Source organism: Musca autumnalis, unplaced genomic scaffold (genome assembly GCF_047663935.1).
Source record: "Musca autumnalis isolate F117 unplaced genomic scaffold, ASM4766393v1 scaffold_2, whole genome shotgun sequence".
Classification (NCBI taxonomy): Eukaryota; Metazoa; Arthropoda; class Insecta; order Diptera; family Muscidae; genus Musca; species Musca autumnalis.
The window spans coordinates 30,782,735-30,802,807 of NW_027411755.1; the positions used below are offsets into that span (position 1 = coordinate 30,782,735).

At 37.2% G+C, this 20,073-nt stretch overlaps 1 protein-coding gene across 5 annotated transcripts in view; it reads left to right on the forward strand.

The window, feature by feature from the left end:
- The window catches only part of LOC141393855 (protein spitz-like), a 139,956-nt gene that overhangs the window by 20,468 nt on the left and 99,415 nt on the right, over positions 1-20,073 (forward strand). For 2 of the 5 annotated variants that reach the window (XM_073967413.1, XM_073967414.1), the window contains exon 1: positions 11,822-13,656. The exons of the other annotated variants lie outside the window; for them this stretch is intronic. The gene's annotated coding sequence lies outside the window, so the exon portion shown is untranslated. Of the gene's footprint in view, positions 1-11,821; positions 13,657-20,073 lie in introns of those variants that run through there. 5 annotated transcript variants of the gene reach the window in all.

The following is a 20,073-nucleotide window of genomic DNA, read 5'->3' on the forward strand; positions in this document are numbered from 1 at the left end:
ATTCTGAAAGAAAGGGTGCTTCTATAGACCCATTCTGAAAGAAAGGGTGCTTCTATAGACCCATTCTGAAAGAAAGGGTGCTTCTATAGACCCATTCTGAAAGAAAGGGTGCTTCTATAGACCCATTCTGAAAGAAAGGGTGCTTCTATAGACCCATTCTGAAAGATAGGGTGCTTCTATAGACCCATTCTGAAAGATAGGGTGCTTCTATAGACCCATTCTGAAAGAAAGGGTGCTTCTATAGACCCATTCTGAAAGAAAGGGTGCTTCTATAGACCCATTCTGAAAGAAAGGGTGCTTCTATAGACCCATTCTGAAAGAAAGGGTGCTTCTATAGACCCAATCTGAAAGAAAGGGTGCTTCTATAGACCCATTCTGAAAGAAAGGGTGCTTCTATAGACCCATTCTGAAAGAAAGGGTGCTTCTATAGACCCATTCTGAAAGAAAGGGTGCTTCTATAGACCCATTCTGAAAGAAAGGGTGCTTCTATAGACCCATTCTGAAAGAAAGGGTGCTTCTATAGACCCATTCTGAAAGAAAGGGTGCTTCTATAGACCCATTCTGAAAGAAAGGGTGCTTCTATAGACCCATTCTGAAAGAAAGGGTGCTTCTATAGACCCATTCTGAAAGAAAGGGTGCTTCTATAGACCCTTTCTGAAAGAAAGGGTGCTTCTATAGACCCATTCTAAAAGATAGGGTGCTTCTATAGACCCATTCTGAAAGATAGGGTGCTTCTATAGACCCATTCTGAAAGAAAGGGTGCTTCTATAGACCCATTCTGAAAGAAAGGGTGCTTCTATAGACCCTTTCTAAAAGACAGGGTGCTTCTATAGACCCAATCTGAAAGAAAGGGTGCTTCTATAGACCCATTCTGAAAGAAAGGGTGCTTCTATAGACCCATTCTGAAAGAAAGGGTGCTTCTATAGACCCATTCTGAAAGAAAGGGTGCTTCTATAGACCCATTCTGAAAGAAAGGGTGCTTCTATAGACCCATTCTGAAAGAAAGGGTGCTTCTATAGACCCATTCTGAAAGAAAGGGTGCTTCTATAGACCCATTCTGAAAGAAAGGGTGCTTCTATAGACCCATTCTGAAAGATAGGGTGCTTCTATAGACCCATTCTGAAAGATAGGGTGCTTCTATAGACCCATTCTGAAAGAAAGGGTGCTTCTATAAACCCATTCTGAAAGAAAGGGTGCTTCTATAGACCCATTCTGAAAGAAAGGGTGTTTCTATAGACCCATTCTGAAAGAAAGGGTGCTTCTATAGACCCATTCTGAAAGAAAGGGTGCTTCTATAGACCCATTCTGAAAGAAAGGGTGCTTCTATAGACCCATTCTGAAAGAAAGGGTGCTTCTATAGACCCATTCTGAAAGAAAGGGTGCTTCTATAGACCCATTCTGAAAGAAAGGGTGCTTCTATAGACCCATTCTGAAAGAAAGGGTGCTTCTATAGACCCATTCTGAAAGAAAGGGTGCTTCTATAGACCCATTCTGAAAGAAAGGGTGCTTCTATAGACCCATTCTGAAAGAAAGGGTGCTTCTATAGACCCATTCTGAAAGAAAGGGTGCTTCTATAGACCCATTCTGAAAGAAAGGGTGCTTCTATAGACCCATTCTGAAAGAAAGGGTGCTTCTATAGACCCATTCTGAAAGAAAGGGTGCTTCTATAGACCCATTCTGAAAGAAAGGGTGCTTCTATAGACCCATTCTGAAAGAAAGGGTGCTTCTATAGACCCATTCTGAAAGAAAGGGTGCTTCTATAGACCCATTCTGAAAGAAAGGGTGCTTCTATAGACCCATTCTGAAAGAAAGGGTGCTTCTATAGACCCATTCTGAAGGAAAGGGTGCTTCTATAGACCCATTCTGAAAGAAAGGGTGCTTCTATAGACCCATTCTGAAAGAAAGGGTGCTTCTATAGACCCATTCTGAAAGAAAGGGTGCTTCTATAGACCCATTCTGAAAGGAAGGGTGCTTCTATAGACCCATTCTGAAAGAAAGGGTGCTTCTATAGACTTATTCTGATAGAAAGGGTGCTTCTATAGACCCATTCTGATAGAAAGGGTGCTTCTATAGACCCATTCTGATAGAAAGGGTGCTTCTATAGACCCATTCTGATAGAAAGGGTGCCTCTATAGACCCATTCTAAAAGAAAGGGCGCTGCTTTAGGACCTTTCGGAAAGAAATAAGACCCTTTCTGAAAGAAAGCGTGCTTTATAGACCCACTCTGAAAGAAAGGGCGCTTCAGTCGTGATCTCCTATAGGAGTTTTTCCTATGCAGATGACAAGATCGAGTTTCCTTGTTACATTTGCTTTTATTTGTGATAATTAGTTCTTCTTATTACAACATGAATTGCAAATCCTTTGCCTTGGCTTCCAAAAAAAAACTAATTCTTCAAAATATTCCACTAGTAAAATTGCTGTCATTGTTGTTTGTGACAACGATTATGGTTCTGTGTACAAAAATATTACACAATTTCCCCTACCTTAGGAGCATGGAGAAGTGGCTTAGATTATTTTCTTTCGCATAATAAAACACGTACTTTTATGCCAGTAATGAATCTCTGTTATGTTTTTTCTTCCCTGCTTTTTTTTTTTTTTGGTTAGCAATTTTCTAAGTACTCACTCACCAGCAGCAGCAGCAACAGTAATAACGGAAAAAACGAAAGCAACCACACATCATTCATGTCAACATCATCATCATCACCAGCAGCAGCTCCAGTGTCTGTCGTTCGGTTCGTTCGTTTGTTGTCTCCAACAACTAGCAGCTCATTTAAACACATTTTTTCGTTACTTTTTCGACACTGCTTCTTCATGTGCTCGTCTCCGCATTGCCTTTGCCTCCTTGTATTGTAACTGGGCGTGTCCTTGACCGTATATGATAAAAAGTGGTATCCTTTTTTATCCACACTTACATTGTATGGCGTTATTATACTCGGTAAGCTATAACCGAGGAATCCATTGTTGTTGTTTCTACTTGTGAATGGGTAAAATACATTTTTATGTGTGTTGGAATTTTTTTCCATTTTTTGGTTGGTTTTTTTTTCTTTGTTGTCGGTGGTCGGGTCGACTACGAGGGAATATAGCCTCCGCACACACATTTTCACAGTAATATTACTGCAATTTTCATCTCAACAATGTTGTTGGTTTATGACGACGAGCTACTTCTGCTGCTGCTGTTGCGACAAAGCTATTTTTTTTTCTCCTAGGTTAGTTTGTGTTGATGATAATGATTTTTGTGCTGTTTGCCCACATTGCGTATGGGAATTGTGTTTTTTTGTAAATTTTTCTTATTTCCCAGAGGGCAAAGCATACATGTGTACATGTAGGTGTGTTGGTTTTGATGGAAAACTATATCGAACTTAAATCTTTTTCACCGAAATCTGATATATTTTCATGCCAGATAGCTTTTGTTTTGTGGAGTGCAGTTGGCTTTATTGGGATCAGAGATTTCCTTAGATACGCTATCTTCAAAACGTTTTCTCTCAAAATTCGATGAATTCTTATCGGAAATAAGGGATACATTACAATTGCCACACCTCATGATTACCCCTATGATGGTCGTCAATTCTATAGTTAACGCGTACGGTAGTCTTTTGTAGGAGATCCATATTGTGGTCTTCTATTCTGTAGAAGACCCCTCTGGTGGTCTTCTATTCAGTATTCTTCAAATCTATAGAAGGCACTTATGGTGGTCTTCTTTTCTATAGAAGACCTCTACAGTGGACTTCAAGTCTGTTAAATACCCTTACGATGGTCTTCTATTCTATAGAAGATCCCTCGGTTGTCTTCTATTCTATAGAAGACCCATACGGTGGTCTTCTATTCTATAGAAGACCCATACGGTGGTCTTCTGTTCTATAGAAGACCCCTACGGTGGTCTTATATTCTATAGAAGACCCCTGGCCCATGAGCATAAGTGGAACAAGTGGTTAAATTTTCTGAAGAGTTGCAACGGAATAAGTGAATTGTGGGCAAAGGTTAAGTCGCACACGAACCCTGGAAAGAAAGAAGATATATCTTCGGACACTTTGGCCATGTTACGCTGACGGTTCCGAAGAGGTGCGCAAGTTGTTGTAGCTGGGTTGACAGCCGCTGGCCGAAACACTATGGCTTCGGGACAATCCGGTACGATTGATCAGTTTGTCGAGCACGCCGTCGCATTAGATCTCTTCTGATGGTCCCGCTCCTGAAGCCAGGCAAGGATGTCAGCAAAGGTGAATCGTACAGACCGATTTTGTCGCTCGTTGCAAAGACTCTAGAGGCTTTACTCCTCTCCCCAGCATCGGAAATAGCTATCCAGTTGCCGATCATCAGCATTGTTTCCGTATGCAGCACAGCACTACCACAGCGATGAACGCCATCTTTACACATATTAGTCGAGGACTCTACCAGACCAAACCGTGCGATCCATTTACCCATCATAAACATGAGTTCCGTAAGCAGCACAGCGACATAATATCTCCACATACAGTGTTGGTCACAGAATTAGCACACCCCTTTGGGGCAAAATGATTTCAGTCAGCTAAGAGTTTTGATAGGGCAAATTGAAATATTTTCGTAAACAAAATCCTTTTCTATAATGTATTTAACAGATTTAATGACATAAGTGAATAGTATTATCAGTGGTTTTTTGAAAATAAAAGTTTTGTGAAGACGACCAAATTATCAAGGGGACATATCGAGCCCTTCCCGCGAAAATGATGTAAGCGACATTTTTTCGATTTTCGTTTTTTTACGGAAATCTATGAAGAATATTCCAACACACCATCTCCCAAATTTTTAGAACTCAGCCATGTACCGTTACGAAATTAGAGCAAAAACAATTTTGATGTAAGCGCCATTTTTGCTTTTTGTGTACATTTGTTTGTGACAGCGAATTGTCGCTTACATCAAATTGCACATTTACATACCATGTCGTTATTCAACTATATTACAAGAAATACGTTTTAATCTTATAATTCTTCGAATAAATACTTGCTATAAAATTAGTATGCTTTGTTTTTAAATTGTAGATAAGAATTACTCTAAAAATGATTTGTTTCAAATAATTTTTTTTTTGATGTAACCGCCACTTCTCAAATTAAAAGCCTGATTGCGTGACAGCGAAAAAGATGTAAGCGACACAAACTACCGTTATATTGAAGATATTCCACAATTTTTTTATTTTTTCAGTAAATAGGATTTAATAACAGAACTATACCAAATTTGAATGAACGATTTTGGTTATATCAAAAGTTATTCAATAAAAACCGTCTCCTGTAAAATTAGCTTTTTGTCGCTTACACCTTTTTCGCGGGAAGGGCTCGATATAATTAGCACACCCTAAGATTTTTTAATTTAATTCAATTAATATACAAAAATTAATTTATATTGAAGTTAATTCATATTCGAAACGTATTGAACAAATCATTTTTTGAAAGAAAAAATAATTTATCACCTCGGAATCTCAAAATATATCACAATAGTGGACCATTTTTCGTAATGTACACCTAAACGTCAGAAAGTCGCCAAAACTTTAAAAACAAATGTACAATTGGATCTGAAATTATTGGAATTGTTAACCGATTACCGAAATTTAAATATAAAGTGCAAAAACTTTTCAAAAAGTGTTTAAGGTCGATGATTCATTCAAGAAAATTTTCGACTTGGAAGGGGTCTATATAAAGAAGGTCAATAAAATGCGCCCTTATGTGAAGAAGGATCAACTTATAATACCATTTGTTATTCAAAATTACGCGTCTGAATAACACCAAAGACCTATCACTACAAAACTGCCAATAGCGCACTAGGTTAACACGTAGAACATGAGTATGTTTAAAGGTATAACCCCTTTCTAACAATAAAGGATTTTGAGGTTTGCTGAAATTGGTTAAAATCCATGAAAGTAGGCATATACTATTCAAGATAAATATTTTCTGGATTACTGATTTTAAATTTAATCGTTTTATGCTCCGGGAAACATATTATCTTGCGGTGTAGCTAGACTATCTCCCATTTGCCTTATGTTTAGAAAATTATTGAAATTTGCGTAGGTCCCATAGAGATGAACATAGATTTATCGTGGCATACATCACGACATATCGGTAATATTCAGTCCAGATGGATAAGTATTTATAAAATCAATAGCTCAAAGCATCATATTACAGTTTTTAATGAAATTTTTTGTGTCAAACGGACTTTGCAGATGCACACTGCTGGTGGGTACATCCAACTATTCGCAAATTTACAAAGATGAACAAGAATATGATGTTTTATTTGATGCTTCTATGAGCTACTTGCCTCAATGAATTTGGTTACATGTGAAAAAATCGATATAAAACACTAAAAAAACTGAAATTTCCATCAGTTTTTGGGACCCAAGGTGTACCCCATATAACTCCCTTCTGACACTGAAATTTCGGAGACTGGTGGAGAGTATAACTAGCAGAATGGAACTTATTCCCAAACGAAAGGGATTTAAAACTGAATATGGACGAAAATACTGAAACTATTCACAATATTAGTGATTCTTTTAAGGTGTGCTAATTACGTGTCCAGTGAATTTAGGACATTTTTTACATTTTTGGAGGTTATTCAAATTGACAATTATGTTTCAGTTTCTGTATTGCGTTGTATTCTTTGAGCATACTACTGAGAATATATTAGTACAAACACTTTATTCAATACAACTACTTTTGAAGGTCTTTTTAGGCAAAATAAATGTTGGTAGTGGGGTGTGCTAATTGTGTGACCAACACTGTATATCCGTCTAGGCTTTAACTAGAAAAAGACGTGCAGTAGAACAGTGAGGGTGGCGCTCGACTTATCAAAAGCCTTTGATGCTGTCAAGTACTCCACGCTGTTTGAGGACATTAAGTAGACTTGACACCGGCCAAGTTTGAAACGTTGGATAATAAAATATATGGGTGGACGACAGTTGAAAGTGGAATTCAGGAACAAGAAGTCCAAGCCCCGTAGAGTGAAACAGGGAGTTCCCCAAGATGGGTAAAATTTCCGGAACTCTTTAACCTCTGCCTCTCCTGTATTCCACCACAACCAGACGGCTTTGAGATTGTAACGTATGCGGATGATTGTACAATCTTGAGACGTTGTGTACCTTCCCGGATTTAATTTATGAAGTCTGAACTCCTATTTGACATTTTTCCACGCGATGAATATTCAAATATTCGCCACTAAATCTACGGCCACTCTGTTCACCACATCGACGGCAGAGATGAATGTCACAGTCGATGGTAGCAGAATTCCGACCACAAACCAGGCGTCGCATTCGACAGCATATTCCCACGGCAGCGGGTTCTTACGTACCGGATTGACCCGAAACCAAAAGTGTTTCGCCAGCGGCTGCCAACCCAGCATTATATGCAGCATACAACAGCATATTCACATCGCCCGCGCATGCCACCGCTGTCTGCGATAAGATGTAGGAACAAGGTTCTCAAGTCCCAAGCCGGCAGCACTTGGGTTGCAGATAACCAAACCTTGTTGACAATATATAACGCGATAGGCGGTCCGGGAATATAAGGGTCTATAGAAGCACTCTTTCTTTCCGAAAGGGTCTAATAGAAGCACCCTTTTCCAGAATGGGTCTATAGAAGCTCGATTTCTTTCAGAAAGGGTCTGCGGAAGCTAGCTTTCCTTCAGAAAGGGTCTATATAAGCACCATTTCCTTCAGAAAGGGTCCATAGAAGCACCATTTCTTTCGGAAAGGGTCTATAGAAGCACTCTTTCTTTCAGAAAGTGTCTATAGAAGCACTCTTTTTTTCAGAAAGGGTCTATGGACGCTCGCTTTCTTTCAGAAAGTTTCTATAGAAGCTCGCTTTCTTTCAGAAAGGTTCTATAGAAGCTCGCTTTCTTTTAGAAATGGTCTATAGAAGCTCGACTTCTTCCAGAAAGGGTCTGTGGAAGCTAGCTTTTTTTCAGAAAGGGTCTATAGAAGCACCCTTTCTTTCGGAAAGGGTCTATAGAAGAACCCTTTTCGGAAAGAGTCTATAGAAGCACCCTTTCTTTCAGAAAGTGTCTGTAGAAGCACCCTTTCCTTCAGAAAGGGTCTGTAAAAGCACTCTTTCTGAAAGAAAGGGTCTATGGAAGCTCGCTTTCTTTCAGAAAGGGTCTACAGAAGCTCGCTTTCTTTCAGAAATGGTCTATTGAAGCTCGCTTTCTTTTAGAAAGGGTCTGTAGAAGCTCGTTTTCTTTTAGAAAGTGTCTGAAGTTTCTATAGAAGCTCGCTTTCTTTCAGAAAGGCTCTATAGAAGCTCGCTTTCCTTCAGAAAGGTTCTATAGAAGCTCGTTTTATTTCAGAAAGGGTCTATAGAAGCACCCTTTTTCGGAAAGAGTCTATAGAGACACCAGTTATTTCAGAAAGGTTCTATAGAAGCACCCTTTCTTTCAGAAAGGATCTATAGTAGCACCAGTTCTTTCATAAAGGGTCTATAGAAACTCGCTTTCTTTCAGAAAGGGTCTATGGAAGCACCCTTTTTTCGGAAAGGGTCTATAGAAGCTCGCTTTCTTTCAGAAAGGGTCTATAGTAGCACCAGTTCTTTCATAAAGGGTCTATAGAAGCAAACTTTCTTTCAGAAAGGGTCTATAGTAGCACCAGTTCTTTCAGAAAGGTTCTATAGAAGCACCCTTTCTTTCAGAAAGTGTCTATAGAAGCTCGCTTTATTTCAGAAAGGGTCTATAGTAGCACCAGTTCTTTCAGGAAGGTTCTATAGAAGCACCCTTTCTTTCAGAAAGTGTCTATAGAAGCTCGCTTTCTTTCAGAAATGGTCTATTGAAGCTCGCTTTCTTTTAGAAAGGGTCTGTAGAAGCTCGTTTTCTTTTAGAAAGTGTCTATAGAAGCACCCTTTCTTTCAGAAAGGGTCTATAGTAGCACCAGTTCTTTCAGAAAGGATCTATAAGAACTATTTCTTCCAGAAAGGTTCTATAGAAGCACCCTTTAATTCAGAAAGGGTCTATAGAGGCATGCTTTCTTTCAGAAAGGGTCTATAGAAGCTCGTTTTTTCAGAAAGGGTATTTGGAAGCTCGCTTTCTTTCAGAAAGGGTCTATAGTAGCACCAGTTCTTTCAGAAAGGTTCTATAGCAGCACCAGTTCTTTCAGAAAGGTTCCATAATCAACCTTTCTTTTAGGAAGGGTCTATAGAAGCACCAGTTCTTTCAGAAAGGTTCTATAGAAGCACCAGTTCTTTCAGAAAGGTTCTATAGAAGCACCCTTTCATTCAGAAAGGGTCTATAGAGGCACGCTTTCTTTCAGAAAGGGTCTATAGAAGCTCGCTTTCTTTCAGAAAGGGTCTATGGAAGCTCGCCTTCTTTCAGGAAGGGTCTATAGAAGCACCACTTCTTTCAGAAAGGTTCTATAGAAGCACCCTTTCATTCGGAAAGTGTCTATATAGGCGCCCTTTCCTTCAGAAATAGTCCAAAGAAGTACGCTTTCTTTCAGAAAGGGTTATAGTAGCACGCCTTCTTTCAGAAAGGGTCTATAGAAGCACCCTTTCTTTCAGAAAGGTCCTATAGAAGCACCCTTTCATTCAGAAAGGGTCTATAGAGGCACGCTTTCTTTCAGAAAGGGTATATAGAAGCTCGCTTTCTTTCAGAAAGGGTCCATGGAAGCTCGTCTTCTTTCAGGAAGGGTCTATAGAAGCACCAGTTCTTTCGGAAAGGTTCTATAGAAGCACCAGTTCTTTCAGAAAGGCTCTATAGAAGCACCAGTTCTTTCAGAAAGGTTCTATAGAAGCACCCTTTATTTCAGAAAGGATCTATTGTAGCACCAGTTCTTTCAGAAAGGGTCTATAGAAGCTCGCTTTCTTTCAGAAAGTGTCTATAGAGGCACACTTTCTTTCAGAAAGGATCTATAGTAGCGCGCTTTATTTCAGAAATGGTCTATAGAAGCACCCTTTCCTTTAAAAAGAGTCAATAGAAGCACCCTTTCTTTTGGAAAGGGTCTATTGTAGCACCACTTCTTTCAGAAAGGTTATATAGAAGCACCCTTTCTTTCAGAAAGGGTCTATAGAATCACTTTTCCTTTAATCGATACATTTTTTTAATTACACTGTGCTACACGAAAAATTTGCAGGGGTTCTGTAGGCCTATTCTGTAACTTTTATCGATTGAAAAGTTGTTAAAATTTCTTTTGTTTTTGTAACAACTACTAAACAAACAAATGAAATTGTTGTAAAATAAACAATGAGTAAAGTTGTTAAAAAGTTAGAGAATAAGGGGGCTGATGCATAAATTCAGTTTTGTGGGAGTCTATGGAAAACGAAAATACCTTTTGTTTCTTTGGGTCACTTCGTTTTTAGATTTTATAACGGAAAATGTAGTGAAAACGGGGTTTCATGGAATTTTAACTTAACAAGTAAAAAAGTATCAGTCGGCAGAGATATACCAGCCGACAGAGATATACCCTCAGCCTGTGCAAATTGAAACACTTTTTTCACAATAAACTTATGTATTTAGGGGGTTTCAAAATGTTGGTCTCGTATGAACCGACAAAAATGTTGATTAGGATTAAAGTTCAAAAATTTTGCTGAAAAGGTACTTAAAGGAATGGACCGACATAGACCATGGGGGTACCATAGGGGGTTTTTACACCCTTCGGGCTGTTTTATCAAGAAGTATGTTCTTGCCCCTGAAACAACTTTTACCATCGTAATTGAGGCAGCGAATGTAAGTTGCTTCAACAAAAATCAAAGTGATTCAATAACAGGTCTTAAAGTGAACTTATCCAAAATTTTGTGTGGGAGGTACGGGATGGAGTGGACAAATATAGTCCATATTCGAACCTGATCTATATCTGGTAGATATTATGAGAATGTGTAAAGTATGGACCAAATCGGTCACTCCCATCAAGAGTTATCGTGCCCACAATTTTTCCGAATATTTTTGAACTTTTGTGGCGTAGGTACCTGAAGGAGTGGACCGATATGGCTTATCTACGAACTTAAACTAAGTTTGGAAACAATATCACGAAGGCCAAATTTTGGCCGGAACCGGCATTTCCGTTCGAGAATTATCTTGCGCTTCCACCCATAAACATGGTGTCATAGGGTTTGTTTTTCAACTTTCAGGCTATTTTTTCAGGAACTATGGACTTGCCCCTGAGGAAACTTGTACCTTCGTATAGGGGACAGTGAATACAAGATGGTACAACAAAAACCAAGGCGATTCGAGAGCAGGTCCTAAACTGAACTTTTCCGAAATTATGTATGGGAGGTACTCGAAGGAGTTTACCGATTGAGTCCATATTGGAACCTCATCTAAGTCGGGTAGAAATTTCATAATGTGCAAAGTATGGACCAAATCGGTTACTCCCTTCAAGAGTTATCGTACGCACACATTTTCCGAACATTTTCGAACTTCTGTGGGGGAGGTACCGGAAGGAGTGGACCGATATAATCCATCTTTGAACTTGAACTAAGTTTGGACAAAATATTACGAAAGCCAAATTTTGGACCGAATCGGCACATCCGTTCGAGAGTTATCTTGCGCTGCAACCACTACACACGGTGTCGTAGGGTTTTTTGTAACTTTCAGGCGATTTTCTCAGGAAGTATGGACTTGCCCCTAATGAAACTTACAGCGTCGTATAGAGGACAGCGAATACAACTTGCGTAAACAAAAATCAAAGTGATTCAATAACAGGTCTTAAAGTGAACTTATCCGAAATTTTGTGTGGGAGGTACCCGAAGGAGTGGACCAATTGAGTCCATATTGGAACCTAATCTAAGTTTGGTAGAAATTACACGATGTGCAAAGTATGGACCAAATCGGTTAATCCCTACAAGAGTTATCGTGCGCACAAGTTTTGCGACAATTTTTGAACATTTGTGGGGGAGGTACCTGAAGGAGTGGACCTATATGGCCCATCTTCGAACTTAAATCGAATCTGGACAAAATATTTCGATACCCAAAATTTGAACCGAATCGATTGATCCGTTCGAGAGTTATCGTGCGCACCAGCCAGCCAGACAGACCGACAGACAGACGGACGGACATTGCTAGATCTACTCAAAATTGTCTGAAACGGATATCGTACAAACATACTTGGGGTCTAAAACCATTATTTCGATGAGGCACATTTTTGGTCGTATCAAAGTGTAAATACCCTCTTTAGCCTAAAGGCTGAGGGTATAAAAGGGGCATATTGTTTAAATTTCTTTTGTCTTTGTAACAACTACAAAACAAACAAATGAAATTGTTGTAAAATAAGCAATGAGTAAAGTAGTTAAAAAGTTACAGAATAGGCCCCCAGTAGACCTATTCTGTAACTTTTATCGATTGAAAAGTTGTTACAATTTCTTTTGTCTTTGTAACAACTACAAAACAAACAAATGAAATTGTTGTAAAATAAACCAAGGCAAACTGAATAAGGTAGCCGATTCGACGAATAGCAATAACAAAACACCTCTTGTTGTACACTTTAAATGTCAACATTTGTTATGTTTTAGTATGAAGAGTTGTTGTTGTATGTTGTTTACAACAACTTTTTTGACATTTCATGTTCAATCAGCTGGCGTGAATCGGTTACCTTATTCAATGTGCCTTGAAATAAACAATAAGTAAAGTTGTTAACAAGTTACTGAATAGGGGTACAAAAAGTGTCTTAAAAGTAGCCTAGATCCGCACAGTTGCCTTTTATTTTTAAAGTCCAGAAAAAAATCATTTATATTGAATAACAATTTAAAGTGCTAAGCTAAAAAACCGCCAAATTGGCATTACTTTCTATGTTTGTCTTGCATTCAATTGTTTAAAAAATCGCCAAACTGGCATTACTCTCTGTCAAATGTTGTGAATTTTCTCCCCCTCCTTTGCCATACTGTGCATCTGCTTGAAACAATATTTCTGCAACATTTTTGAACATATTCGAGCAAGGTGGCATCACCAAACGAAGGGGATATGAAAAAATCCACAAAGAGGAGAAAAGCCGTAAAAAATCAAACACAAGTGTTGCGGGAATGAAATGGAATCGGAACACGCTTTCAATGCGTTTCAATGTGTGTGTGGCTGTTTATGTGATATTTTGCCGTGTAGAAGTGGTGGTTGTTGGCTGTTGTATTTCATTTTCCTGAATTCGTTTGAATCGAACGCTGAACGCTGATACATCGCGTTTGTTGGTGGTGCGCCCGCTGCTGAAGAAACAACGAACTCCACAACACAGAAAACAAACAGAATAGCCAAAACGTTTGTTTTGTTGTCCGGTTTTTATGTGTTATTTTATTTTTGCGACAAATGAACGAAAGAAAAAAAAAAACAGAAACAAGAATAGAAAAAAATGCAAATTAATTGTGCTGTGTGTCCTTTGCCAAAAAATAAAAGAAAGCAAAATTAAACCGACTTTGCGGAGTTCCAAAAGTGAAGAAAATTAAAGAAAAAAAGTGAAAAATTTTATTTGGTAGACATTTTCTGCAAATAACGGTAACTAAAAAAAAAAACTTTGTGCGGTGGTGCCACAACAAGAAACAAAGAAGTAGATGGAACTCCAAACTCCTCTGCTAACAATTAAAAACATGATTTATTGAAGATTCGAGTTTCAATTTTTTCCAAGAAGAAAAAAGTTGCAATTTAAAACAAAAAACTCTCTCTAACTCCAAGCTATTGTGAAAGTTGTTACAAAACATCGGTGTTGTGCATGACTGAAAGCGAAAGAATTGTTTAAAAAATGTAAGTTAAAATATCTTAAAAAACAACTGCGTATTTTTCTTCCTCTTCTTTTTTTATATCCTTCTATATTTTTTTTCTCTATACAAAATAATGGCAACAACAAAAAAATGGGCATTAATAAAAATTCATCTTTTTTTGTGTATCTCCCCAATTGTTGTTGTTGGTGTTAAGTGTTTGTGTACTTCTCTTCTCAATGTGTGGTATTGTGTTGTTGTTTTTCCGTCGGTTCAAACTGTTTTGCCTTTCTATGGTGTTGTTTTTTCATCCATCCGTCCGTCCTGTACTATATTCTGCTGCCGCGCCATTTACCCACCATCGCCGCCACTTCCTCTAAAATTACTCCTCAAAAGAAGAGCTGTGCCAAACAAACATAAACACATCCACACAAACATAAATTACGCCCCGACGTCGTTGTCTGCATTATTTTGTTGGCTGGCTGAATTACTAACAACTAACTGCCTGCCTGCCTGGTTGTGTACGTCCGTCCGTCTGTTATTCTGTTTGTTTCTTGCTGCTGCTTCTTGTTCTTCGTTTTGTTTATGTGCGTAAATTTCTTGTGTTCTCTGTTTTGTCTGTCTGGTGTGGCCTCTGTGGTTCATTGCTGCTGCGCCGCATTTACGCTTCTTCTTCTTCCTCTTCATGTGGATGTTGTCTTCTTTAACGCGCCTCTTTTTTTCTTTCCTATTTTTATGTTTTCCTTCTTCGATCAATCATTTTATGTTGTTGTTATTGTTGTCGTCGTTGCGGCTTGAAGGGAAACCCAGCAAGCAACACAGTTCAGCCAACCATCCAAAGTTACTTCAATCAACCTTTTTTAGAACTTTGCAAAAACATAACTCACAAAACATCTGTGTGTGTGAGTTCGGCCCGTAGAAGAAGAAGCTTATAAAAACAATAATAAAAATACTACGCAATGCAAGCAAACGAAAGGCAAAAACAGAAAAACAACAAAAAGCCGCAAATACACCAACACACACAGCCACAGCCATACTTAAAAGACATAATACAGTGGCTCCATGACAAAAAATGCAATAAATTAAATTGATTTTACCAACAGCTGGCAGAAACATCTGAAATTTTTACCACAGGTAGATCTTCTCGTCCTAATTACAAAAATATAAAGTTTTTCGGGGGGAGGTCCCTACATCCCGAAATACGGGCCTTTGAAGTTCCGGAAATTCCCTTGTTTATAACTTCGTCATTTTTGAATGGATAATGACAATATGGGTACCATTGTAAAGCGTGCGTACACTATCATATGCAATGTATCTATCTCGGGGATTTAAGACTTTCTCCAATGGACAGGTGCAAATCTCGGGCACAGGAACAGAAATTTCAGAACTTCAGAGGCCCATATCTCGGGAAAGTATGGATTTCCTACCAATGGTAAAAATTTCAGATTTTTTTGCCAGCTGTTCGTATAATCAATTTATGACTAATTTTTTTCTTCGGACGAACGACCACACCTCTGCATCGCTTTGAAACAAGTGTCGTTTAGTAACACCTCCCCGATTGGTTTGAAATTGTTTAACATAGGTAGTGCTCGATATGCTGATGACAACGGCATATTGTTTTCTATGGGGAAATATATACATCTCGACATATGGGTCTAGAATTTTTGGGAAATGTTTTACTTGTATCACCACGATGTTATTTAGGGGCACCTGCCGGATCGGTTTGAAATTTTTTTTTCCATGGCTAGTTCTTGTTATACTGATCACAACGGTATATAGTTTTCCAGGAGGAAATACATACCTCCAGAGATACAGATCTTGCCTTTTTGGAAAATGTTTTACTTTTATAACCTCCATTTAGTTTAGGGCACTTCCGGCTTAAGATTGACATAGGTAGTCTTTGTTATGCCTACCACAATGATATATAGTTTTCCGGTGGAGATTCCATATTTTCCAACATTGGGTTCTTGATGTTTTCGGAAATGTTTTACTTTTATCACCACTGTCTTGTTTAGAGCCACCTCCCTGATGGAGTTGAAATTTTTTTACCATAGATAGTCCTTGTTATGCTGATCACAACTATACTTAGTTTTCCAGGAGGAAATACTTACTTCCCGAGGTACGGATATTGCTTTTTTAGGAAAGACTTTACTTTTATCACCACCATGTATTTTAGGGGCCACTTTTCGGACACTTTTGACCATAGGTATCTCGTGTTATGCTGATCACAACTGTATTTAATTTTGCGGGAGAAAATATACACCTTCCGAGGTGGCTGGGGGTCTGCAGTCTAGACATTTTCGTGCGGTGTCGTTGATTCTTGCTCAGGTTGCACCATTCTGAGCGTATTTGAGCTAACACTACCGTTGTTTGTTGCGGCAACAGGCGCTGCGATAAATGTGGGATGTTCTCCGAGGACCGTATTCACACTATAGTTGTTTATGGCATCTGCGAATGAATCTGTGGAAGTGCTATTTAAACCTGCTTGATATGCTTTTCCCAGCTAACAATTTTTGCCGAGGGCTCTGATATCAGAGTTCTTTTTCGTGTTTTTTCTGACGTTTGATTAGAAAATTTTCTGATATCTCTACACATATGACATCAGGGAAGGTAACCGATGCCACGATCGTACATGCATCCGCATATATTACGGAATACAGGGGAGATAGAGGTTATACAGTTGCGGAGATATCACCCCACTCTGGGGACTTCTTGAATTCCACGTACGACTGGCGTCCGCACATATATTGATTATCGAACGTTTCAAACTGGGTCGGAGGGTAGTCTGATCGATGTTCTCAAACAAAGTGGAGTGCTTGACAGTATCAAAGGCTTTTGAAAAGTCGCGCGCCACACCTTCGCTCGTTTGAATAATGAAAACCGTATAATCTATTACCGCAACCTTTTTAGTCAGTTTTTAGTAGATATGTACGCTAAAATCGAGACAGAGCGACTTAACTACATAGGAAACCACCAAAAGAAACTAAGGGCAGATAGTTATATGAATTTAAGAGATGCATTAAGAAGAGAAGATGCAAACGTATTAGATATTGGTCCTTCCATCTTCGTTCACTGGCGGGCCTAGATACATGCATGAACGTTCTCAGGATGCAATGGCTTATGTGCGCAAGTGTGGCAGGCCCGACTTATAACATTTACCTGCAATCCTAAATGGAAAGAAATGGCTGAAGCTCTTTTGCCGTCACAAAAACCTCATGATCGCCATGATGTTCATTGCCCGCGTTTTTAATTTAAAAGTTAAAAAACTGATGGAATTTTTAACAAAAGGTTATATATTGGGCAAAGTCAAGTGTTTTATATACACCGATGAATGGCAAAAAGGGGATTGTCACATCTTCATATTTGCTTTGGCTGCAGGACCACATACTACCTAATGATATTGACAATGTCAACGGAAAGAATAATGTCAACTCTCCCTGTATGAAAAATTATATTTGCGGCAAAAATTACCGGAGAAGATGGCCACCCGAAATATCGCCGAAGAACACCAAGTGAGGGCGGTTTTTCGACAGAAATAAGAGGCATGCGAGTAGATAACAGCTGGGTAGTTCTCTATAATCCCGTCGTCCTCCGCAGTTTTAATGTTCATATTAACGTGGAAATATGCAATTCCGTTAAGTCTATAAAATATATCTGCAAATATATTAATAAAGGCAGTGACCAAGCAACATTTGACATCGAAAATGATAAGGACGAAATAAAACTATATGAACCAGGTCGATATATAAGCAGTTCTGAAGCTGTTTGGAGAATCCTGGCATTTCCAATCTACGAAAACCACTCTACTGGCATTTTTTAATCTCTGCAAAATTGACAAATTTGCCAAAACATTGTTATATCCGGATGTTCCATCATACTACGTTTGGAAAAATTGTAAATTTGAACGAAGAAAAAGGGTAGCAGTATGTAGTTAATGGATGGGAAAATGTCCGAAAGGATGAAACAATGGGTAGAGTATATACCATACATCCTAACAACGCAAAGTGTTTTCATTTAATAATGTTGCTATATGTAATTAAGGGACCACCATCATTTTTCGATTTAAAAAATATTGACGGCATAATCCATCCAACTTTTCAGGCCGCATGTTTAGTCATTGGCAAAACACCATGGAAGAAGCATCAATTAGTTATCATCCATGGAAACTGCGGGAACTTTTTTTCCATAATTTTAGTATTTTGTCAAGTCTCAGATGCCGAACACCTCTGACATGTTCATAAAAATAATCTTTCCGAAGACATACTTTGAAATCTCGAAAAAGAACACTGCGGCATAAACGAATCAATACGGACTGAGAGCTACAATAAATGCCTTCAACTTCGCTGTCTCACATTTTCTGTGCTACTTCATAATAATCCAATAAACAAATTTTCAATTTTTTTAAAGTGTCAAGGTGGGGTAACCCCTCAAGTAATATGTTTTTCGTGATATAATTTTATATGTATATTTTTCTCTATATATTTTTTAATTTTTGTTTTTTCCTTTTTATATATAAATAAAGTTTTTATTTAAGCTTGAGGTCATAAGTTTATTTTTATTTGTTCTTTATTCCAATATTTCGCAATTATAAAATTGCATCTTCAGGGAAGATAATTTACGTAAAAATATTTAAGTCAAGTTTTACTTAGAACTAATGTAGTTTCACTACCATTGTCGAATGTAAATATTGCACTTTTTATATATATTTTTATTTTTTCTTCATTCACTTTTTATTGTTTTTGCAACATTTCTTGGATATTTTTATTAATTTATTTTCATAAAAAATTAATTTCCTAACATTTATTACTATGTAAACCACTGCATTTCAATTGAAAAGCACTAATGTACTGTGGAATTTAAATACATATGGTCTGTTCCAGAACTGCAAGAATCTACTAATTTTTAATATTTTTCCGATAACATAAAGGAAAAAATGTTATCGTAGTAAAAAATAGTAGCTTCTTGCAGGTTCTGGAACAGAGCAAGATTAATACAATAATAAATTTAAAATGATAGAATTAAATTTAAAGTTAAACAATTTCGTTCATTTTATAGGTTTACATATTACTTTCGTTTTTTTTATATATTTTTTCTTTATTTTAATTTTTTATTTTATATGTAAGCATTTTTATTTTATATATTTTTTTTAATTTTTTTATTTCATAAATTTGAAATATTTTTAATTTTCGTTAATTCAAAATTTTGTACTTTATACATTTAAATTTTTCATTCAACACTATTTTTAATTTCTATTTTAAATATTTTCAATTTTATTTTAATTCTTTTTTTAATTTTTATTTTATATATTTTTTTTAATTTTTTATTTTATATAGTTATTTTTACTTTATATATTTTTTGATTTAAATGTTTTGTAATTTTTTTAGTTTTATATATTCTTAATTTTTATTTAAAAATTTTTTTTAATATTCATTAATTCTTAATTTTATGTATTTTACTTTTTGTTTTTAATATTTTTAATATTCTTTTATTTGATCTTATTTATTTATTTATTTTTTTGTTATAAAAAGTTTAACTTTTTTTTAAATTATGTTTAATATTTTTTGCAATATTGCTGATTTTTTTATTTATTTTTATCTAAATTTTCATGTAAAAACATAATTTCTAACATTTATCACTGTGAGCCACTGTGCATTCGAATTGTGAATGTCGTTTTAAAACAACACTAAACGTATGAACTCTTCATTTTGTACTTCGTTTATTGTTTTCTTCTAGTTAATAGTTGTTATACATGCCGCATACTCTGCAGAGTAGAGGCACAACAATAACACCAATAGTGCGAGCAAATACAACAATAACAACAACAAAATATACTACATTAATAATAGTCTGTCTGGCCCCGAATCTTACAACAACCTAAACGAGCCAGCCATGCAGCCAACAGCGACAGACAGAAGCAGCAGCAGTGACAAAGGCAGCAAGAATGTCAACGCGTTTATTTTTGTTGTGTGCTGCAGCTGTGCCTCCAACAGCGGTTAATGCCTTCTTAATTTCCTTTTATTGTTTGATTCCTAAATACCAAAGAGTCGGTCGGTCTTGTCATTCGTTCGCGCGAACACACACAACATTTCAAAACAAAGTTCTTCTTCTCACTCTCTCTTTATAAAAGAGAGAGACAGAATAAAACGGGAAAAAACAGAGACCATTTTCTAGCCAATTCTCTTGCAAAACATGCATGCATTTTCATAGTGTTGCCAACCCATTGTTTTGGTGTTGTGCAGTGCATTTTATTTTGGATTTGCCCATTAACTATTGAAGCCGCCGTTATGATATTTAATTTCCTTTTTTATTTTGAATATTTGTACTCGGGTTGGTTGGCCCTTACACGATGATGTGTGAAAACAAAAGACAATAAACGAAAAAAAAAAATAAAACAACAGCAAACATAAGGTGTTGTCGCCATTCTCACATTTGTTTTTTTTTTTCTTTTTCTACTGTTGCTGTT